General features: G+C 45.6%; 3 long non-coding RNA genes across 10 annotated transcripts; all 3 read left to right on the top strand.

Annotated features, from left to right (window-relative positions):
* The first annotated feature begins 8,037 nt into the window (after positions 1-8,037).
* Positions 8,038-9,081, top strand: LOC124703943. Its single transcript, XR_007003417.1, has 2 exons — positions 8,038-8,560; positions 8,666-9,081. It is a non-coding gene; the product is annotated as an uncharacterized LOC124703943 (long non-coding RNA).
* A 1,395-nt stretch (positions 9,082-10,476) lies between these two features.
* On the top strand, positions 10,477-15,716 carry LOC124703942. Of its 7 annotated transcripts, XR_007003410.1 has the most exons (6): positions 10,477-10,683; positions 10,779-14,189; positions 14,517-14,636; positions 14,808-14,896; positions 15,350-15,527; positions 15,626-15,709. It is a non-coding gene; the product is annotated as an uncharacterized LOC124703942 (long non-coding RNA). The 7 variants fall into 7 exon arrangements; XR_007003411.1 differs by having other exon boundaries at positions 10,477-14,189; positions 15,626-15,716; XR_007003414.1 differs by having other exon boundaries at positions 10,477-14,189; positions 15,641-15,715.
* Positions 15,717-16,886: 1,170 nt separating this feature from the next.
* LOC124703941 lies at positions 16,887-18,466 on the top strand. 2 transcript variants are annotated; one of them, XR_007003409.1, is made up of 4 exons: positions 16,887-17,247; positions 17,326-17,460; positions 17,882-18,199; positions 18,433-18,466. It is a non-coding gene; the product is annotated as an uncharacterized LOC124703941 (long non-coding RNA). The 2 variants fall into 2 exon arrangements; XR_007003408.1 differs by lacking the exon at positions 18,433-18,466 and having other exon boundaries at positions 17,882-18,317.
* Positions 18,467-22,487: the final 4,021 nt, after the last annotated feature.

The following is a 22,487-nucleotide window of genomic DNA, read 5'->3' as shown; positions in this document are numbered from 1 at the left end:
TGCAGTAGAAGTAGCTCATCCTTGGGTGATGGGTATTGGAGTGTGGGGGCCGGTACACAAATCGGCCGAAAATTCGAAAATTTTCGAGCACAGCCGATGCAGCAGACATCGACTTAAGGATATGTAACTGTTACGATCAGAGGTTCAATGGAGCACGAAGGGAGATTTTAATGGAAAAACTCCTCAATAGAGTAGTTTAAGGGCTCGGATCCTCTCTTCTAGAACAGTGCCAAGAGCAGCCTGGACGTGCAGATCAGGTCACCAAAGGAAAGGAGCCGATCTAGCTGGCAAGGCGCAGGAAGAACTGAAGAAAGCTCGGGGGGCAGCTCACCTTGAAGGCTCTCTGCTTTGAGAAGCCGATTTATGTTCAAATCGGCTGGCTCTGCATAAGAAGCTCCCTCAGACATGATCAAGCCCAGGTCCATACAGCTAATTCACGTATCCTCGTCTCTGTTTTGTTTTGGCTGAGACTCGGGGGGCGACAGGCCTGGTAGATGCTCTACTGAGGAACCGATTGGGGTACCATCGGCTGATTTTCGTTGCAACCTTCTTCACAACATAATGAGCGATCGCTAAAACCGGTGGGAAGAATTTAAGGGTTCTCTTGGAAATCCCACAGTATCTACCGGAAAGAGAATCATCAGTCGAAGAATGGAAGGGTAAATATCGAAGGACCGATGCGTTGCTATCGGCTCGTTACGCATTAGCGAAGGGGACGAATCGGCAAAATCAGATTGGGCAAAGTTCTTCATTGATAGATTTCTTACATAAGGAGCTGATGGCCCTCAAAAGGAAGTACTAGGGGATACATGGCCCCATCTACTGCTACTGGTCCTATGCTAGATGTCCTATCTACGGGCCGTCGCTGCCCTCATCATCGCCGTCATCGCCGGTGTCGGCACTGCTCCCGGCCGGCTCGTCGTCGCTGCTCCCGCGGCCGCCGGCAGGACCTTCATTGTCCTCATCTTCCTCGTCGTCGTCGTCGTCGCTGTCGAAGTCACTCAGATTCCCCGGCCAGGGGCAATGGCGCTTGGCCGGCGGTTCGTCGGGGAAGCTGTCGTCGTCGTCGTCCTCCTCTTCCTCCTCCTTCACCTCTTCAGAGGTGGTGAAGTCGTCCCAGGAAAAGCGATCATCGTCGCTCTCCTCCTCCGATTCCCCGTCGGCGAGGAAGCAGAGGTCACTCTCCCCGTCTGTCGAGGATTTGTCGTCCTCCGACCAGAGGGAGAAGTCATGGCTAGACTCCTCCCCGGCCTCGATGGCGCGGCGGATGTTGGCCGCATGGATCTCCGCCGGGTTCGGCTCCGGCGTCGGCGCGCGAGACGAAGAGGACTGGGTGGAAAGATCCGATGAAGAAGAGGAGGAAGAAGACATGGTGGCGCAGGACGGCTTTTGGAATGCTAATGCAAAGGAGATGCAGGATTGAACTGTGCCGAACGGTTAAATGAAAGGGGATATAGTGGGAATTCAATGCCACAGCAGTTTCCGAGGAAGTGGTGCTTGAAAAAAAAAGAGAAAAGACTGCCAAGTCACGCGAAGAAGTTGAGAAGGCAAGGCATCATGATGACGGATACTGCGACGGTTCTGCCACGACATGACCCGATGAAAGAAAGGCATAATGATTTTGGAAATGTCATTTCCAAAACCAGAGGGGCATGTGTTATCACCAGAATTTGACCGAGTCAGAGGTGGGCCACGATCAAGATGGGCTTGAAGAAATATATATAGAAGGAATACGTGAATCGGCCTTTTATACCAAGTTGGGCTTAATTGCCCGTGTATACGTAACATATTAGATCGCATCTTAGTTTAGAAGTTAGAATCTTACTCGTGCACGGTTTGGTGCACGCCCACATTAGAAAGTCCCATGGACTATAAATATGTATCTAGGGTTTATGGAATAAACAACAACCAACGTTCAACCACAAACAAATCTCGGCGCATCGCCAACTCCTTCGTCTCGAGGGTTTCTACCGGTAAGCATCATGTTGCCTAGATCGCATCTTGCGATCTAGGCAGACTAAGCCTGCCCACGTTGTTCATGCGTTTCTCGTATCGAAGCCTTTTTGATGGCGAGCAACGTAGTTATCTTAGACATGTTAGGGTTAGCATTGTTCTTCATATTACATGCTTTCGTAGTGCAACCCTTGCATGTCTAGCCGCCCTTACACCTATCTTAGGTGTAGGGGCGGCATCCCGCTTGATCATAGTTTGGTAGATCTGATCCGTTACGGTTGCATCCTTGTTCTACAAGGATTAGTTTAATATCTGCAATAGTTAGGCCTTACAAAGGGGGGGAGGATCCAGCGGCACGTAGGGTGTCGTTCGTTGGCCCTAAGCAGGATGTTCCGGGGATCAACCTCGTGTTGGTTTTTAGGCCTTGTTTAGGATCGGCTTACGATCACCGTGCGTGGCCGCGAGGCCTAACTCTGGAGTAGGACGATCCGATTATGCGGTGAAAACCCTACATCGTCGTAGATCTCATTAGCTTTACCTTGATCAAGCGGGACCACCATATATTCGGACACCTCGTCCGAATCATGGGTGGATCGGCTCTTTGAGCCGTTTCACGGGATAACTCGAGAGCCGATCGAGGCTCGTATTTAATGTTTACGTGTGTGCCCTGCGGGAAACTAAGCGAGGCATCATCCACACCTTCCCGACCGGGTATAGGTCGGGTGGCACGCCCTTGTGATAAACATCGGCGCGTGCGACCAGGAGGCTTTGCGGGCCGTCGCTCTGAGGGACTGGGGCCAGCCGCAGCCCTAGTTGTTCCCGGCTCTACCGTGTTGACCGTCTCTGCCCGCCAGGGGGTTTCTGACGTCAACAGGGTCAAAATTACATCATCTGCCACTGCTTAAGTGAACAGGTAACGTTTGATGTCTATTTCTTTCTTCAGCCCGAAACGTTTTTTTCTACGGGACCCCACCTTCCCAGGACCTCATCCTCCCATCCAAATCGAAACAGAGAAGACAATGGAAGAGATCCGCTCGTCCCACGCGCACACACACCCCGCGATGGAGGTTGCGCACCAAGTCGCCGGCGGGAGCGGGTCCTACATCGCATGGAGATCCGCCTTACGTCCCGGGTTGGTCGTCCGCCTCCATGTCCCTACACCATCCCCCACTGGCGAGCGCTATGCCGCCCATCGATCCCCTTCCACTCCGCCACCCCACCTTTCGACGAATCATCCACTCCAAGCCGGCTAAGCCAACTCTCCAGATCCTCCTTCAGCCGATGCAGCCGAGCAGAAGGTGGTAGGTTCGGGCGACGCCAGTAGTGGCACACAATCTCGGTTGCAGGGGAACGCCCGGGGGGAAGATATGGGAGACGCTGCTTGCTGGAGCAGCGTGCGGTAGTAGGGTGGCAGGGGATCTCGAGTAGATGTTCGAGCTGGAGTTGCGACAACGGGGAGGACGCGCCAGCGACCAGGAGAAGGAAACACGATGGTGGATGATGTGTTCGGAGATGAGAGAATATAGGGAAGGGAGGTGAACCACGCGGGGATTAGATCGAGAGTCATTTTTTTCTTTTTCTTCACGGTGGATATCAGCGAGAAGGTAGGGGCCCAAGCGGCCAAGCAGTACGTCTCGCTGGCGATGTGTACTACTGCCCACAAGGAGAAGCTGGTTGACGAATCATGAAGCCCTGCCTCAAATATTATCAAGGTCGGACATCGCTCCTGCTTCAGTTCAGTCTGAAGATTCGTTTGAACAACTCAATTTTGGTCTAATTCAGCAATAGTTTGAATCACCGTAAGTGCCTGGACTGTATCAAATAGGCTAAAGTTCATTTTCCATAAAGCACATAGAGGTATAGGTCTGGCAGAACTACGATCTTGTGTAGTTTGATTTGAAGAAACATAAAGTACAGAAAGATTATTATGTTTTCATTAAGTTTATGCAACAAATGAACTGCCGGACTACATAAGGCAATTCAGTTGGGTATATTAAAACTGCAGACTCTGGACTATGGGTGAAGAAAAGAGTATCTTCATCAGATGATTTCCGTTCATAAAGGTTGTGCATATCCGAAGGGGGCGATTCCTGAAAGTTTGTAACATTTGGAGTAGATTGAGGATGATCGCAGCTTGGCGCATCCCCACACATGTAAAAAGCAAGACCTCTGCGGCTCCGTACAAGAAGTTTACTCTGATTTTTGTTTTCTAGGTGCTTGCCGAATTTTACATCTAAGCTATTTCTATCTTCTGTGGTTGCAGATTTTTTTTGTGAATTTAGATAAAAAAAATACTTTGTCCCATTAATAAAAAGGATTTTAAGGAGGACTATAACTCTCAAGATCTGGAAAACGTTCAACAAAATTAATTGTTTCCGCGATCCAATTTTTTTCCCCGGTGCATCGCATGGGTATTTTTCCTAGTAAATATAGTATCAAAACATTCCCAAATGATCACGCATGTAAAAATGAGTCTTATGAATTTATAATTTTAATTTATAAAGAAATTTGTTTCACGTGCATGGCACGTACAACTTACTAGCTAGTATATATATGCATGTGTAGGGAATTTTCCTTTAAGATTCAAATCCTACGTACACTATTCCTATATATACACTTCCAATGTATCAAAGGATCCCTAATTGTGTTCACTCATAAAAGCTAAAAGAGTAGACATCCATAAAGACAAGAGATTAGGGTACATCCAAAATTTGTCAAATCTCTAAACATCATTTAATTTATGGACAGAGGTGGTGCGCCTCTTTTCTCGTAGTGAATCAAACAACACTCTGGTTAGTCATATGAACTCACGTATGATTGAGGTGGATCTACACAAATATATATGAGGCTTAAGCTTTGGGATGGTGGTACTATAGGATATTAAGTAACAGTAAAATGTAACCATCTAGGACTGCTCACGGTAATTAGGCGCTCTCAGCCGTCGGATGAGCTCGTTCGATGGTCCGGATCACTCTGTCGTCCTAAGTCGCGACCTGGGGCCTTTTTTACCGCGACAAAACGCGCGTTGCAGCGGGCCCAAACATTAATAGGGCTGCTACTCTGGAAAACTACGTACGTGCTCTGCCGCGAACTGGGCCAAGGAACTATGAAACCTCACAATTCTTCAACGGCCCAATTAATATCTCTCACATACCTTCCGTCTCCGTTCCGACCTCGGCCCGCCAGCATTCTCTTCCCTGCAGCTTAATTCTCTGTTCGTAGCGAAGTACTGGGGGCCTCCCGGTGGCAGAAGCATGCGAGGGGGCTCAGCCGTCCCACCCTTCCGTTACTCTCTTAATGGTGCGTGAACGGCAGCGGCGGAATAATGAGGAGGTAACCCTTCCGTTTCCCTTTGTTGTTGCTGAGAGCCGAGAACCGAGATGCATTAATCCCCTTTTGCCTCCTCCGTTCCTAGGCTTTATATCTGAGATGTGTGTCCTCCAGTTTCTTTTATTTCGTCACTAACCTTCACTTCTCCATCCATTCGGTTCTTGGCTTCTCCTAGGATTCGGTTTGTGTTTGACCTGTGTCCTTAGAATTTGTTTTCTTACTTGTGGGAATTGCTCTGTTGGCTATGGTTTTTGGCCTGGTAAGCGTTGCCGTCCATCCATTTTTCAGGTCTTATCTACAACTGTCTCCCTATTTGTATCCAAAAGTCTATCGTGAGAACATTACACTGACATTTACTATTGCAAGATATTTTTTGACCTATTCTACAAGGTATTTCAGTCACTGTCTATTCTTGTGTTTCGGTGGGGTTATTTACATCCCTGAAGTTCACAAGTAACTTTTTTTTCCGCTCCTAACATACAATAAATGTTATATTTGTTGTGCTACGATCTATGTTCATTATTGATATGTGTAGCAGGTCATGCAACAATGATTCCTAGGATACGGTCATGAAGGAGAGGAGGCACACCACTGATTTGGGAACAAGAGGTCACGGCCGCTGGCTGACGAAGGGTACATAGGTGATGCGGAGAAGCCCTGCTTCTTGCTGAAGATCCCCTATAGCTATGTTGTCTACTTGCTTGGCAACGGTGGCACAATTCTCTTTGTTCCTTCTGATTGCATCCCCTGCCCGGTAAACCAGCAAAATCAATGTAGCCAAGGTCATGCCCAAAACCTCTAGGACCTCTCCACGTAGGTGTAGCTGTGCAAAAATACTAGCTGCTGGCTTCAGGATTTGGTTGTTTTGCTATATGGAGTCTTCCAGCTGTAAGTTCTATTTTAAAATTCACTGTGGGTTTGTTGAATAGAGAATCTAGCAACCTATAGATGAAATGATTTATGTTGGTGTTTTTTAGTTGTAGAGTGCCCATTGTGAGGATGTTGGCTGCAAGGAGTGGCTCGTGCCATTTGCACCAATAATCTCTTTGATGTTGCTAACATAAGTATATCAAAGATTCTGCAGGTAAATTGCCGCGGCTATGGAGTGCTCTCTAGCCAAGCATGAGTGAAACAGTTACGATGAATTTTGGCAAGACATAATAGCATATCGTGTTTTCAATGTGTTACTTGTTGCTACTCCGTTTTCTTCCATAGCTATGCTGAAGCCATCACATGTGTTGGCAATGTGGTTTTGCTCCAGATTAATGATCATCCACCCCTAGAATAATATGCTGCAGGTTTTAACGAAAGGTTAGTTCTCTTTGTTGGTGTCATTACTCATTAGAATTGTTCATTTGTTGATAACTTCTATTAGTCGTGGTGTAGTACTGCATGTAACATAGATATTGTATTGTCTCTTTCCATGGTCAGTGAGTTATATCAATTTATCAAATTTTCTACTTGTGTCAACTCCATAGTTGCTTTAGTCTTATAAACAACATCCACTCAGGAGCTTAGCAGGCCTGGTTAGAAAAGCTAAGAGGAGCCAAATACGTGGAATCAAAACTGCAGGACAAGAAAAGAGTTAAAGTGAGAAATTAGGCTGGAGTGGGGAAAGATGCCTTTGAAATTAATATAACCTTTGGGCAGATTTAGGGAGCTAAAAGAATCCATGTGGACAAAAATCATTTGCCACAAGAGATTTAAAAGTTTCAGCATCAACATCAAAGGATGAAGAATTGGACGATGAAACTGTAGAGGTAGAAATTACCGAGGTACTCCTTTTTCAGATAATGTGTATTGCTACATTATGTTATACAAACAAAAAGTGCTATCCATTTTAGATTTCCCTTCGAACCGTTTATGTGAATATGAAACTCTTCTTCAGTTACTTAGGTAAATCTATGCAAATATGACTTATGGAGGGAAGGTGCAATTCTTGTAATGTGAGTATGTGACACAGCCTAATTAGAGTACTTTTTTTTTGTAAGAAATGGTAGTACTGTTAGCATCCCTTCTATCAAAATGGAAAAAATAAAGATGATTATGATCATTTTCTCTACCTTTGTCTTGTCTGTCTAATCGTAGTGTGATCAGTGAGGTGCCATAGTCGACCTCATATACTATTTTGATGGGATGTCTCAGAATACCCGACCTTTAGATTATGACATGTGTGTAAATTGCGGCATTACAACTATTTGATTGCAAGATGTGCGGCAAATTAGTCGGCTCAGTGCACTGCAACAAGATCAAGAGGTTAATGCATTAGGCATGCTTGTTCCAGCTAAGGAGTCGATCTTTAGATGAGGTAGGTGGACTTCTCGTTGTTCTGTTTGGCCAGTTTAGAAACTGAGCTCGGGTTGTGTATATTTGATATACTCTCTATCCCCTCTTGTAATAATTTTTTTTGTAGGTGGGAGCATAGCGTTTGCAAACTATCCGATTGTGGATATGTCTTGTTATATTAAATCTCTCTATCATGTTTACCTTTGGGTCCCTTAAATTGTTAAATCATTATTTGCTATTTTGATTGTTATGACGTTTCATTTATATTTTGTTCCTTTCGGCAAGATAGGCGGGCGCAGCAAAGTGCGCTTTTATGGTCTAGTATTATTTACAACATGTAATCTTGTTGCAATCGCTGGCCTGTGAGGCGTTTGCCGCCCTGCTCGGACTGCTGGTGGGCCCCACGCACGCGTCACGCCCCTCTCAGTACCCTCTCTCTCAACAGGCACACGAGACACGTAAAAAAAAGAAAAAAAAACAGGCACACGAGACCAGCTCGGTCCGATGCACTCGCCGCCGCCTCGATTCCGGCCATCGCCGGCCATATCCGCCTCCGCTGCTTGCCGGAGAGGCTCCGCCTTGGTCTCCTCCTCCGGTTCCCCTGCACCAGGACGGATGCCCGCGTACGCACGCGCAACCGCGCGAAACCCTAGCTCCTGCTTCGGTCTCGGTCGCCGGCTTGGTTCCGGCGCCACCACGCCTTGGGCTGCACTCCCCTATCCCCTGTGCCTCCTCTACGATCTCCCGAGGTCCTGCTCTACTACATCGACACCGACGGCCACCTCCTGGTTCCCCGCGTGACCGCGTCGACCTCGCCATTCGGTGGCGAGGCAAGCGCAGCCTCAAGTGTGGCCGCTGATGGTGCCTCTGCTGGTTTTTCCACGCATACCTTGACTGGCATCCGACGACGGGACCAAGAAGAGGAGACGAGATGGTTAAGAAGTGCCCCGGCTGAAAGTGACGGAGGAGAGGATGCCGGCGGCAGCAACAAGTGCGGCGACAGCCTGGATTTGGATCTCATCTTGCTTTGTTTTACTTTTCCGATCCGAATTCCGTCTCCCAAATTTCCCCTCATCTTGATTGGCTCTATTTTCAGGTTGAATCATCTTGGTCTGGCCCTGATGCCCTGATGGTGATATCCGGTGTCAGTCCACCCGCGGGGCTTCGAATTGAAGCAACCAAGGTTAGAAGAGATGGGAGATGGGGCTCACGAACGAAGGTGGGGGCAGGCAGTGGTGGAGGTTAGAAAAGATGGCAGATGGGGGAAGGAAGTGATGCAGGTTGGACATGGCTGGTGTGCGGTGACAGTGGAGAAGAATGGGGAGGATTTTGTAATCTTCAGATTTGTATGCCAATGTTAGCCGCAGTCTTCAGATTTTGTAGACAACGTGACATTAAACAACTCATGATTTGATCAAAGCTATGTATGCACAAGGGTTAGGATAGAGTAGACAAAGCCACTAAGCTGTTAAACAATTGTTGGTGGGAATTTACCCCAAGTAATCCCTGGTATTTAGTGTTGTTGTGAATAAACTAGCAGTGCCTGAACTTAGGTGCCTTCTATGGTACTGATTTTTTTTGCAATGATTTGCTACTGTCCACCAATTTTTTGCCACTTGGGTGCTTGAACTGTTTTCTTGATTTACAAAATTGAGTACTGCTCCATGGCTCTGCTCACAAAGACATAAGCGGCGGCAGTGGTGTGGCTTTACTTAGCCAAGAAGTGGCTCGCGCCGTTGCGCGAGTGGTATATCCTGGACTGTTGGCAACAATGTTGGGTCTTCATTGAGATGTCTGCTGCTTTACTTCTGCTGTGCAAATTGACACAACATGCTAGCTGCTCTGAACTTTTTTGCAAAACAGCAAATTCTTACTACTAATCTAGGATACGGTTGGAACTTCTAAGAAATAACATACAAGTTGCTTTGTTCACATGAGTCATCGTTAGTATTCATGATGTTCTGTTTTGCTACTCTGAATTTACTCCATGACTATAATGCATGGTAAACAGTGAGTTTGCATACTTGCAGTTGTCATACCAGCAACGGGATATGCGGGTCGCTGCGAGCCGCGGACCTCGCCAGCGAGTGCGCGCCCATGAAGAACAACGCTGGCTTGGACCCAGGATGGCGTTCGTGCTGTTCATACGCGGGGATGCAGCTCTAATCAGAAGGTGCGGGAGGCGCAGCTCGGCGAGGTTCGGCGTCGCCGTGGTGTACGATGACGAGGAGAAAGCCAGCCTCTACTCCAAATCTCCAATGAGTGCCGGCCCACTCTCCATGATGTGCTGCTCTACTGTATTAGTATCTATTTACTTTAGCTCTCAGCAGTGTCTTGGTCTGAAGGTACATATCTTGATGCATACCAGGTAAACCCCTGAATGAACTTGGTTTTACTTTCTCTCAGTTTGTGATTAGGAGTACACAATTAAATTCCGGTGATAGTTGTTTTTGTTTTTTTGCTCGAGCAAATTACCTAAACAGCTTAATGATGTTGAGATTGGAGCTCTCTCAGCGTTTTGCCGGTGCTTGCATGCGAGGTGGGCCAGAGTTTGGACAGGCTTGCATGCGAGGTGGGCTTCATGGTTGGCGCGTTGTGGGCCAGGTTTGGCCCCTATCTTTACTGTTTTGCGGTGGACCATCGGCGTCCCCATTTCCTTTCTTCCCCGTTCTCTGTGGTTTGACCAACTGGGACGATTTCATCTTCTTCGCTCGGCTCCTCTGATATCCTCTGGGTGGCGGCAGGGTTTCTCTCTCTTCTGCCGGGTCTATTTTCCTTGGTAGATCTTCCCTATTGCCGGTCTGCTGGTTCGCGGTGCTGCCTCTCCCGGCTGGGCGGGGCGTTTGATTGGTGCCTGCTGTGGCGCTTCGTGCGGTGGTCTGACCAGCTGGGGTGCTGGAGGTAATGTTTCTGGTGTTCTTCTTCTTTTCCTGGCGACGCCGCGTCTTCGATTAAGCTGGCCTAGGCTTCTTACCCTCCTTGGCCACGCTTCCCATGGAGGTGCGGGGTGTTCTTCATTTCTGGCTGTTTTGCTCGGGGCGGCAGAGCTTAGGTTATCCGGTGGTGGTCAGTGTGGTGGCGTTGCTGACCTCTCCATGGAAATTATTTTACCAGGTATCACCGCTGTCGTCCTTCCATCATCGCTACATATGCAGACCAGTTTGCTCTTTGCTCATGATAGTTGTCCTGGCTGCCAATTTTGGCTGCAGCTGCGTCTGGCGAGTCCGTGAACCCCTTTTCCGAGCCCTTTATCCCCGACCACGCGTCCACCCAGATCGATGCCGCCGTCTGCGGCGGTGCCTCGCGTGCCACCGCAAGTAAATACCTCTGATCCTGCCACTAGCGGCCGGCCACTATACATGTTCGTTCCTTCATGCCCTGTTCCGTGTCCGTTCGTGTAGCCTCCGAGTTCAGACAGTTCATGTGATGGGTTGCCCTTCTTCTATTTTCTTACCTTCTCCACGTATTTGGGAAGGTAATTGTTCTCCTGCTCCTTTTTCATGACGCTCTTTGATGGGGTTCTGCAGATTCTGCTCTATGATTATTTTTCTTTCCCAAACGCTAAAAAGTGCACGGAGGCTGGCTGGTTCTTCCGAGCCCTCGCTTTTCGTTCGTCCGATGCGCTCGATCACGTTCTAGTCAGCCCAGTCGTTCCGACATATTCCCACCTGAGTCCAGCCGTGCACGCTCTCGTCACGCACTGGCGTTCTCCCCAAATCGCGCTCATCCCATCACGCCTCGATCTCCAAATCGCACTCATCCACCCCGCCTCTATCTCCGGCCGCCGGCGTTCTCCGCTCCATCTCTATCTCCGGTCGCCAGTGTACTCCGCTCATCTCCATCTCCGGCAGCCGACGCACTCCACCCCACCCCCATTTACGGCCGCCGCCGCTCTCCAACTCGCCCCCATCTCCGACCACTACCGGGCTTCGCCCCGCTCCCATGTCCGGCTGCCACGCGCTTCGGCCCGCACCCATCTCCGGCCACCACTACGTGCCGTCCCACGGCACCCCGGTTCTCCTGTTCGATGGGGATAAAGCAAGCAGGCAAGCAGATCTAAACGGTGAGGACGCAGCATGGAAACGCTACTTTGTTGAAATTTAGAGGCGTGCAGGCGCTGCGTGACTGCGTGTGGAGGAAGCATGGCTCTTCTCCATTCGTTTTTGTGTGAGATGGCAGCTCTTCTCCATTGATTTCTAAGAAAGAACTTCTGCCGCCACACCGGATCGCACTCAGACTCTCTCCCCGCGGAATAATTTCTTGTTGTTCGTGCTTCGATTTTTGCGGGGACTGTGTGAAGCAGCTGTATTTGGGTGAGTTTTTCTACTCGTGTAATTTTCTTCTTCCATGGTTCCTGCCTGATTTCCTCAATGCTCTATACAAGATTTGACTCAGTGCCGTGGCAGACTAGTAGTGCGATTGCATACTCACCTTAGCAATAGGCCATTCTAGTGTGATACTGGGTAGCCTGACTACTCATGCTGATCTCGTGAGATCATCAACCAACAACAAAACATATAGTGCCAACTGCGGCAACGACGGGACCTTTTTTTCTCCTCCGCTGCGGCGGTTTAAGTCACCTATGGTAGGGTTGTAGACTACCTAGTGCTAAGTTGCATACCCACTATTGCTAAGTTGTAGATCGCTTAGTGCTAAATCGCGTACCCTGGTATTTTGCTAAGTTGTATATCACCTAGTGCTAAGTTGCATACCCACAATTGCTATGTTGTATACCATCTAGTGCTAAGTTTCATACCCGTTATTCCTAAGTTGTATAACACCTAGTGCTAAGTTGCATAACCTGGTATTACTAAGTTGTATACTGCCAAGTGCTAAGTTGGATACCTTCTATTGTTAAGTTGTATACCACCTAGTGCTATATTGCATACCCTGTTATTGCAAAGTTTTATACCGCCTAGTGCTAAGTTAGATACCCCGCAATTGCTAAGTTATATACCACCTATTGCTATGTTGCATACCCCGGCATGGCTGCAATTAAAACACCACTAGCAATATATTGCTTTTTATCCCGAGTTGCATCCATTTATCAACTAGGTTGTAACCGAACCAAAGCAAAATTGTATGCTGAAACAAGCAAACACCAGCCACATCTGCTTTAATCGAGGTGGAGTTTTAACTCGTGGTGGTGGCTGCCACAAATACAACAAATTGTTTCTTTATACATGTGCTAAGTTGTATTTGTTCGGTTGTATTATTGTTCCATGTAGGAGGTAAGTTGCATTTTTTATACAATAAATTGTTTTCTCACACATTTCATTAAGCACGTTCATAGATATTAAATTGTTGCTTCACACTTGTGCTAAGTTGTATACCCTAGAGCTAATTTTTGGGTCGAGGTGGAGTTGTACCTCGCGGCATCGGATTCCACGAAGACTGCAAATTATTACTTCAAACATGTGTTAAGTTGTATTTTGAGGACGCTTTTATTGTTGTCACACATGAGCTAAGTTGGACTTTGCAATGATAAATTGTCTCCGGCAAAATAAGTGTACTGCAAAACACAAAAAATAATAATGTAAGCAACTCTTTGTACTAAGTTGCTTTTGCCACAACAGTAAGTTGCTTTTAAAAAAAAGTTTATCGAAACATATATAAATGATATCTAGTTTCGAAGATCTTGGCGCGAGAGGACCAACGGTGAAAACGGATCACAATTCCGACATACGGTGTATGAGTTATGACTTTTTTTTAAATTGTTACATGTAGTAAATGTGCATGTAATGTCCGTGTGCAAACTTTCCATATTTAGAGTGAGGGCTTAATTAGACTAACCAGCCTCTGTTTGCTCCCTAGACACGTCCTTTTCTTTTGAGGTTGAAACCGCAGTATGAGCTTAAAAGATTCCAAATACATCCCTTTTAGTTTCCAATCTGCTGGCTTAGAGAAGTAAATACTTCTAATTTTTTATTAGATTGTTTCTTAATTCAGAATCAGAGTGAGTTTGTTGTTCTTCATTTTAACTGTGAACCAGCAATCTAAAACTATTTTTTTTCGCAAAATTTGTTTTGACAAGAATGATACTGACGCTTTAAGCTATTCATCTTTGTCATCTTGGAACTGTGAATTTATCTATGATATGACATGTGGGTATCTAGAAGTAACTGTTCCGGGTCACATATTTGAAGCTATTCAAAAAATCAGTCCCAAGAGTTGTTGCTTCATGATATACATTTTTTGGCACTTTTAGTAAGAGGGCTTCAGAATGACAACTGCTGCTATGGAACTCTCCATGAATTTTATCCTCCTTGTTTTCTAAATTTATACTTATAGCACATGTATATTTCACTATTTATTTACACTATCATAAGATATTGCTTTTGCCCTTTCCCAATTTTTGTGGAGCACCATTTGTTTTTGCAAAGTAGATTGTTACGGTCTATTTTATTTACATCGCTTATTAGTAGTGCCTAATTTTTATTTACATCACTTATTTTTGTTGTTGAGTTTTCAAAGAGGGTGCTGCCAAAGGGAAGTCTTGGTGGCATGTGTTTGTGTTCTAGCTTTGTATAGTTTCAGAAGAGGGGGCTGCCACTGGGAGGTCTCGGCAGGGAGCTTACATGCTGATCTGGTTGTGCCATGGTAGAAGTCGACTCGCACAGGTAGTTCTTGGCAAAACTCAATAATTGCAGTATTTTATCTGAGTTGCCGTATGTAGTTGATGTTACCTTAACCTGTTCTTTGGTTCGTGAATTCATGGTGCATGGTCTGAACTGAGGTGCAATGCTTGATTTGTAAAGCTGAATCTTATAAGAATTTTGTGTAAAATAAATTCTAAAGACTAACGACCGTATATAAAATATTATCATTGATATTTGAGATTTGTGGAAGTTAAGATATATGTAGGCTAGAAATTTAAAATGTTCAAAAGTTTAGTGTTAAATTTTATTGAAACTTACTCAAATATTCAATATTTGGATTTTATTTAGAGTAATGCTCAGCCAAGATTTTGGGCGATACAATGAATTCGTAATGATATTGTTCCAAATATAGCATGCTGGGAGGCTCATGATACTATTGGTTAAGCATATGGCCTTTCATTTCAAAAGGTAAATATTCTTTGGTTGATGAGATAAACTATTTTTTGTGTTTCTTGCATGATGCATGAGTTTCTCTGTTTTGGTAGTTGTTGGATCAAGTGTTAGCATTTGGAGGGATAATAAATAAGTTGACATTCATAGAGAAGAAAAGTAATTGAGTTACATTTACTGTTGTACTAGAGCATCCCAACAGCGGAGGCGCTCTTGGGGAAGGAAGCACCAACACGAAGCAAGCGTTCAGTTCTTAAGCACCGAGCCATGATTTCAGGGTATTTTTCCTCTGATATTTCCTATTGGCTACCACACAATCAACTGGGCTGTTATGCAATATAAATGTTACTGAAACGGCGTGAGTAGAAAGTCTGCAAACATAATCGTTCCTAAGCATACACTTATCTTCTGATTTCATATTTCTTAGGGGATAGGACCTAGCAGGCTTAACTCGCCTCAATCCTAGGCCAAGTAACATCATTTGTAACGTGACTATCTAATGGATCGTACACCACCACACTTTGTTTCCATTGTTTTACTCTCTATCTGTTTGTTTGCGAGCATTGTCCCAATGCCAGGTTCTTGGATGTTTCGGCTGTTAGGGGTGTGCTTACTAATGCGTTGTGGCTTTTTTGTACCTGAATTTTCTGCCATTGCTTCTAATGTTGCTTTGTTCAGGCCAAGAGTGCTGGTTGGTTCACTATTGATGTTTATGCATATTTTGTGTGCAGATAGAGTATTCTCTGTTTTGTGATGTCAACTCGAACATGCGGTCTTGGCGGGTCCGCGTGAGGGTTACGGTTCTGAAAATATCTGGATGTGAGGAAGAACAATGAGATGGTTTGTTTCCAGTTCAGAATTTGATAATTGTAGATGGTTGACAAGAAGGTGGTTGGTGGATGCCGTAAAGTAGGGTTCAGAATTTGTTCATTGCAGATGTCTTCTTTTATTTGTGTCTCTGTTCTTTCTTGGATACGGCTTACGGTTTTTTCGGTGTCTGGCTGTAGGGATGTGCTATGCAGGGCTCCATATCAAAAGTTCATACAAAGAGGTTTAGGGGAATGCTTCTTGCGGGGCACGCTTACCATTTGCATTACTGTTATCACCAAGATTTGACCGAGTCAGAGGTGGGCCGCAGTCAAGATGGGCTTAAGGAAATATACGTGGAGAATTATATGAATCGGCCTGTTGGGCTTAATTGCCCGTGTATCTGTAACATATTAGATCTATTTTAGTTTAGAGATAGAATCTTACTCGTGCACGGTTTAGTGCACGCCCTCATTAGAAAGTCCCCTGGACTATAAATATGTACCTAGGGTTTATGGAATAAACAACAACTCACGTTCAACCCCAAAAACAAACCAATCTCGGCGCATCGCCAACTCCTTCGTCTCGAGGGTTTCTATCGGGTAGCGACATGCTGCCTAGATCGCATCTTGCGATCTAGGCAGCACAAGCCCCACGTTGTTCATGCGTTGCTCGTATCGAAGCGCTTTTGATGGCGAGCAACGTAGTTATCATTAGATGTGTTAGGGTTAGCATTGTTCTTCGTTTAAGCATGCTTACGTAGTGCAACCCTTGCATGTCTAGCCGCCCTCACGCCTATCTCAGGTGTGGGGGCGGCACCCCGCTTGATCATTATTTAGTAGATCTGATCCGTTACGATTGCTCCTTGTTCTACAAGGATTAGTTTAATATCTCGCAATAGTTTGGCCTTACAATGGGGGGAGGATCCGGTGGCACGTAGGGTGGCGTTCGCAAGTCCTAAACGGGATGTTCCTAGGATCAACTTCATGTTGGTTTTTTGGCCTTGTTTAGGATCGGCTTACGAGCACCGTGCGTGGCCGCAAGGCCCAGCCTGGAGTAGGACGATCCGGTTATGCGGTGAAAACCCTAAATCGTCGTAGATCTCATTAGCTTCATCTTGATCAAGCAGGACCACCAAGTATTCGTGCACCCCGTACGGATCATGGGTGGATCGGCTCTTTGAGCCGATTCACGGGATAACTCGAGAGCCGATCGAGGCTCGTATTTAACGTTTACATGTATGCCCTGCGAGAAACTAAGCGAGGCACTCTCATCACCTTCCCGACTAGGTATAGGTCAGGTGGCACGCCCTTGCACTTCGCAACGCCGCGTGTGACCAGAAGAGCATTGCGGGCCGTCGCTCGGAGGGGTCTCAGCCAGCCGCAGCTCTAGGCTCCCCCCGGCTCTACAGTGTTGACAAGGCCGCTGCCCGCCGGTGGGTTTTGGCAGTCAACAATTACATGGAAATTAAGAAGCAAAGGATGCCTTTCATGTTGTGGACCACGCCTTTGACGTCTGGATGACCAAATGGACAGACATAATTGAGATCAACAATTTTCCTAAGAGTCGTTCCAGAGCATACTTACTAACGTCAGTGATAGGACCTATCTCACAGGTGGTTTACTCATGGGTGTAGTGGTCATTGGTATCACCTCCATTCGTTGTCAGGTCCGTCAGTTTTATGGTGTTACTCACTATGTTGGTTTCGGCTTTTTTGTGAGTGGAGATGTGATTGGCATAGTGGCTGGGATATCTCTGGTTGTTACCGTCAATGTGAAAGGTCGCCCACTTCTAGGCATATTTTTCGTCTCACAGTTACAAGGTTTGGCCTCTTTGCTTCTACTGTGTCAGTGAGACGTTAAGTTTGTGTCCTTGATCTTTTTATTTTCACCCGTTCCAGGCAGACGGCGATGGTGGCCTTCTGGAGCAGAAATGCTGAGGCTATTCACATTGAGCATATGGTTGATGTGGGTTCTAGAGAGCCTGTGGTTCTCTTGGTTATGGGATGCACCTGTAAAAAACAGGATTTTTTAAGGTTGGTTGTTTTTCTTATTGGTTTTTTAGGTGCCTTAGCCTTAGGTATTCGAGGTTGTGGGCTTTCAGTTACTGTGCACCATTTGGTTCATCCTTGCCTGCTATAGTGGTTCTTGAGCTCTCCACTAGCTATGGATCTCAAGTCTGTAAACATGGCTATTCCTGAGACTGTTTCCTTGCGTGACAGGTATTTACTAGCTTTCTTTCTTGGTGGGTTGTTCCTTCTCACTTTTTTTCATGTTAGGATCCACAGCTTGATACCTGTGCATCAAGGGTGGAATGGTCTATGTGTGTGCTAGCTTACCAAATGATTTGTTCATTAGAGCCTGTAAAAATTAGTAAGAAACTATACAGGGAGCATCAGTTGCAATTTGTGGAGTCCCAATCGGTAAACTTTAATAGTGTTGCTTGGTGGGCTGCAGGTTGGTAGGATCTGTTCAGCCAGTTGTGCTTATCATGGAAAGGGGACGGTGTTTCGGAGTGTCTAGATCCAACCTGTGACCGTGCCAACATAAAACGTGTTCTCCATGGTTGGCCTAGCTACGACGACGACAGCATCGATGCTGTCAGGGCGGCTCCAGAAGGCGCATATCCAGTTGATATTGTAGAGCATGGTGTGTGACTTTTGATGCTTCAGGGCTATGCAGTGGTTTCTGCAGTACATCTTGTGATCAAACAAGGTTTTGCTTTTGGCGCAAACAAGACTTTGCTTTTGGCAGTACCAGCCTTCAGATGAAACAGTAAGGAATTTGTAGTTGCTTTCAATGAATTGATTTTTAAGCTATGGGGCAATTTTGGCATGCGGCCAGCTACGCTAGCAAAAGGAATTAAAATCAGCCTATCCTGTCTTATTATGAATGTGAACACGTACTGGCCAAGGCCATGCAAGAACGCCTGGCAAACGGCGCGGGCATTGCATGCAAATCTAGGTCTTGTGTAATAATCGTGCGTTTTTCCTATCATGCAAATATAGGTATTGAAGTGGGCATTGTTGCAAATCTAGAGTATATACGAATGAAAATATTGAAGCCAGCTGGAACGCTTCGTTCATGGAAAATCTGGATCAAGAGAAGAGAAGAAAAAAAAAGAAAAAAAAGAAGTGGAGTGATCAACTGTCCTTATGAGTACAGGTTTGAACTAACACCGCCTGCGCGAGCTATTAATAGCGCCACCCTAACTACACTCCAAAACCAACAAGCACGCAAGCTTTCACCTGTAAAGAATAATATTTGTCGTAGATCTGGAACAATTTTTTTCAAGATCTGCGACGTGTAATATGGTCCGGAGGGGTCAGGCTAGGCTTGTGTTGGAAGATTCACGGAAGGATCGGATCGATGCATTGAGGGTCTGGGTGAGCTGACCCCGGCCGATGGAAAACTCAAAACCTTCGTTACTTCGCGCTACCTAACATATAACACCCCAATTCGCATTATTAGTTGATTTAACTTTGCCTAGATTTGTATGTACCTAGTTAATTTACTAAACTTTATGCGTATCTAACAAGTGGAGTCAACTATCATACTGTGTATATGGATCAAAGATCGATGCCTCTTATTAAGGATGAAAATCCTACAAAAGAAAGTCCCTATATGTTGTATGGCTCTCCTAGCTTGAATAGAAAAAAAATCATTGGTTCATATGAATTCATGTAGGACCGAAGTGGACAAGCATGACATTGCATGCAAATCTAGGTCTTTGTGTAATAATTGTGCGTTTTTCCTATCATGCAAATCTAGATCCTGAAGTGGGCATTGCATGCAAATGTAGAGTATATATATACGAATGCAAATATCAAAGCCAGCTGGAATGTTCGTTCATGGAAAATCTGGATGAATAGAAGAGAAGAGAAGAGAAGAGAAGTGAAGTGAAGAAAAAAAGAAAAAAATGTGGAGAGATAGAGGCAGAGCGCGACCTTTTGGGTGGAGCGGGAGACATGCATCGCCTTTTTAGGTGAAGTTGACTGTCCTTGTCAGTACAGGCTTCCACTGGACACCACTGAAGTGGGAGATTGCTCACGCACGAAGCAAAGTAGAAGCTCTATAGTACTCTTGTCAGTACACCTCTATCAACTCCTCTGCGCACCCTCTATCGTCCATCTCTCTCTCTCTCTCTCTCTCTCTCTCTCTCTCTCTCTCCTTTTGTCCGTCCGGCAGTGGAGTGGCAGGAGAGCAGGCATGATATCTCGAGTGCAGCAGAAGAAAATCCATGCCCCGCTTCCGCGCCTGCGTTCTGATATTCCCAAGAGCTGTTTGCACTGACACCGCCTACACGAGCTATTAATAGCACTACGCAACTACTAGTACACTCCAAAACCAACAAGCACTCATCCTTCCACCTGTATAGAATAATATTTGTCCTACATCTGGAATAAATTTGTTCAAGATCTGCGACATTTAATATGGACCAGAGGGGTAGGCTTGTGTTGGAAGATTCAAGGAACGATCGGATCCAGCTGCATTGAGGGTCTCTGGGTCAGCTGATCCCGGCCGGTGAAAAACCCAAAAACCTTCATTACTTAGCGCTAGCTAACAGATAACACTCCGATTGTTGATTCAAATATGCCTAGATTCGTATGTACCTAGTTAATTTTCTAAACTGCATGCGTATCTAACAAGGTGGAGTCAACTAAATTGGATCCGAGGGAGTACCTCCGTTCCAGTAATTACCTTTTTTTTATAAGTCAACCTAAGTGAAGTTTGACAAATGTTTAGGAGTAATAAAAACTACCAGTAAAGCAAAAACTACACGTACAGAAATCACATAATACCCATGTCTCCATTTTCCAGCAATATAGCAGGGCCGGTGAGCAGTGACCTGACTAGACTGTGTAGGAGTAGGTCTCTATAGCCGCGTCCCAGCAGCTTAATTTGCAGATCACAGTAGCAGACTGTATTGTCATGTCAACCGACCGCGAGAGAGAGGAGAGGAAGACATTTTCTCCACCACCGCACTAGTTCACCAATAGGGTTTCCCCACCACAGACACAAAATCCCACACCGGACCCACGCCCCCACCACCATTAGAGTTTCCGCGCCTCGAGGCGCTATGGGGCCATGGACGTGCGAGTGCATCCCGGTCGAGGGCACCATTTTTGTTGTTTTCCTCGCTTGGTTAGGCCTCTTTGATTTGGAGTATTGCCAAATCTGACACAATGGTGAATTTGGCTTCGGTGTGAAATACTCCCTCCGTCTCACTGCTTAAGGCGCAATTTCCCCCCCGATATTTACTGAATGCTTAAGGCGCGGGTGGTTGTGGTTCAGTAATCTCCCTAATTTGCCCCTGCTTTCCCGTTTCCACTCCTCAAAACCTGGCCGCATTAACCCAGGATCCTGAAAAACTGTTTGTCTATCCCGAGAAACGAGGAGGTCTAGATAAAATGAGGAGTCCAACGCGTGCGGAACGTAACTTAATCGTGCGAGCATGCAGGGGCAAATGAGGAAACTAGCGATTACTTTTTCTCCTACCAGTCTTACCTTAATAAATGTGCAAAAAAGTTTACGCCCTAAGAAATGAGATGGAGGGAGGATAGCAAGAGCTCCACAATGACTGGTTCCAAATATTTATAACATGGGTCCCGCAATCAAGCTAAAACAACATATAAAGCCAATATATGGAACTACTCTCACAATGTAGGGAACTAGTTCCAAATGCCAAAAGTGAAATTTGGCATCGGAGCACCTACTTGCTCCGGTTTTTCGGGTTTTGGAACTACCTCTACAATGTATGGAACTAGTTTCAAAAGGCAAAAATCAAATATGGAACCCAGTTGATTTTGTTTTTGAGGAATGTCAGAGGGAAAATATATGAATCGTAGGAGCCCCGTATATACCTCTGTAATACCTCTGTAGTCAAAGTTTTTCTCTCGAATTAGTAATACCTCCGTGAACCCAGTATATATGGACATAGTAGTTATTATGACCTTACTCCTCTCACTGAACTGCGTGCCCAACTGCCCACTACCCAGCACATCCGACCTCATCGATCTATATTCTTTTATACTTTTCCGCCTACCTCACGCAAACTGGCTCAACATCACAGCACGGCGGCGTCTACTACTCTTTTCTTGCAGTTACCGCGCTCGGCATTAGGCACGGCTACTTCCTAGACGGCGGCAGCGGCCAACATCGAGCGAGGTGGCGGCGCGCGACTTCGAGCGAGGCGACCGACGGCATCAATGGATGTAAGTTCTCATAAACCATAGCTTTAGATGAACTATTATGTATATTTAGGAGTACTGAAACATCTTATATTAGTGAACGGAGGGAGTAACAAAGATATCAATTTGATTGGGCTAATAATCTGATAAATATATATATATATATATATGTATATACTCCAAAATTTGAACTAAGATACAATTCATATGCTAGATCTTGCACCGATTCAAACTTCGATCAGATTTTGGAGTAGCTTTTAGTACTGTAGTAGATTTATCTATTTTAGTGTGTATCTAATCTATTTTTAGTGTGTACTCACAATATATAGTGTGTATCTACTATCTATGGAGTAGTTCATTTTGAAGTGTATAAAACGTCTTATAGCCCCTCAGTCCCACGAAAATGGTATGAAATTTGTCATACTTCTGACAAATTCCATGGGAGGGATGGAGTATATTTATTAATAGAGGGAGTAGATAATTTTGGCCGGTGATTATGACTGATTATGCTCTATCGGACTGGATATCTCTGGGAGTTCTATCCATGCGTGTTTTATTTTATGCGTGCATGTTTTATTTTTGCAGTGCCCATCGGACAAAAGGGCGAAGCTTCTGGATGGAATAGGAGAGAATTTGCTTCCACGGGGGGCGGTTCTTGGAAGGAATTCTGCAGATGCAAATGCCTCTACTGGTAGCAAAGGGAAGGCGCCACTGGGAGTTGGCAATATTATCAATAATATGCCAAAGACTCCTCAAGGGTTTGCAAAGGTGCTGACCTATGATTTTCTGCACAGAATTGTGATCCCTAAAGGCTTCCGGCAATCCCTTGCTACTCCTAGCCCCTATGTGATGACTCTCAAGTTTAATGGTGC

The sequence above is a fragment of the Lolium rigidum genome, chromosome 3 (assembly GCF_022539505.1).
Source record: "Lolium rigidum isolate FL_2022 chromosome 3, APGP_CSIRO_Lrig_0.1, whole genome shotgun sequence".
NCBI classification, from domain to species: domain Eukaryota; kingdom Viridiplantae; phylum Streptophyta; class Magnoliopsida; order Poales; family Poaceae; genus Lolium; species Lolium rigidum.
Note: the sequence above shows the minus strand (reverse complement) of the source record. Positions and strands in the feature narration are given on the sequence as shown.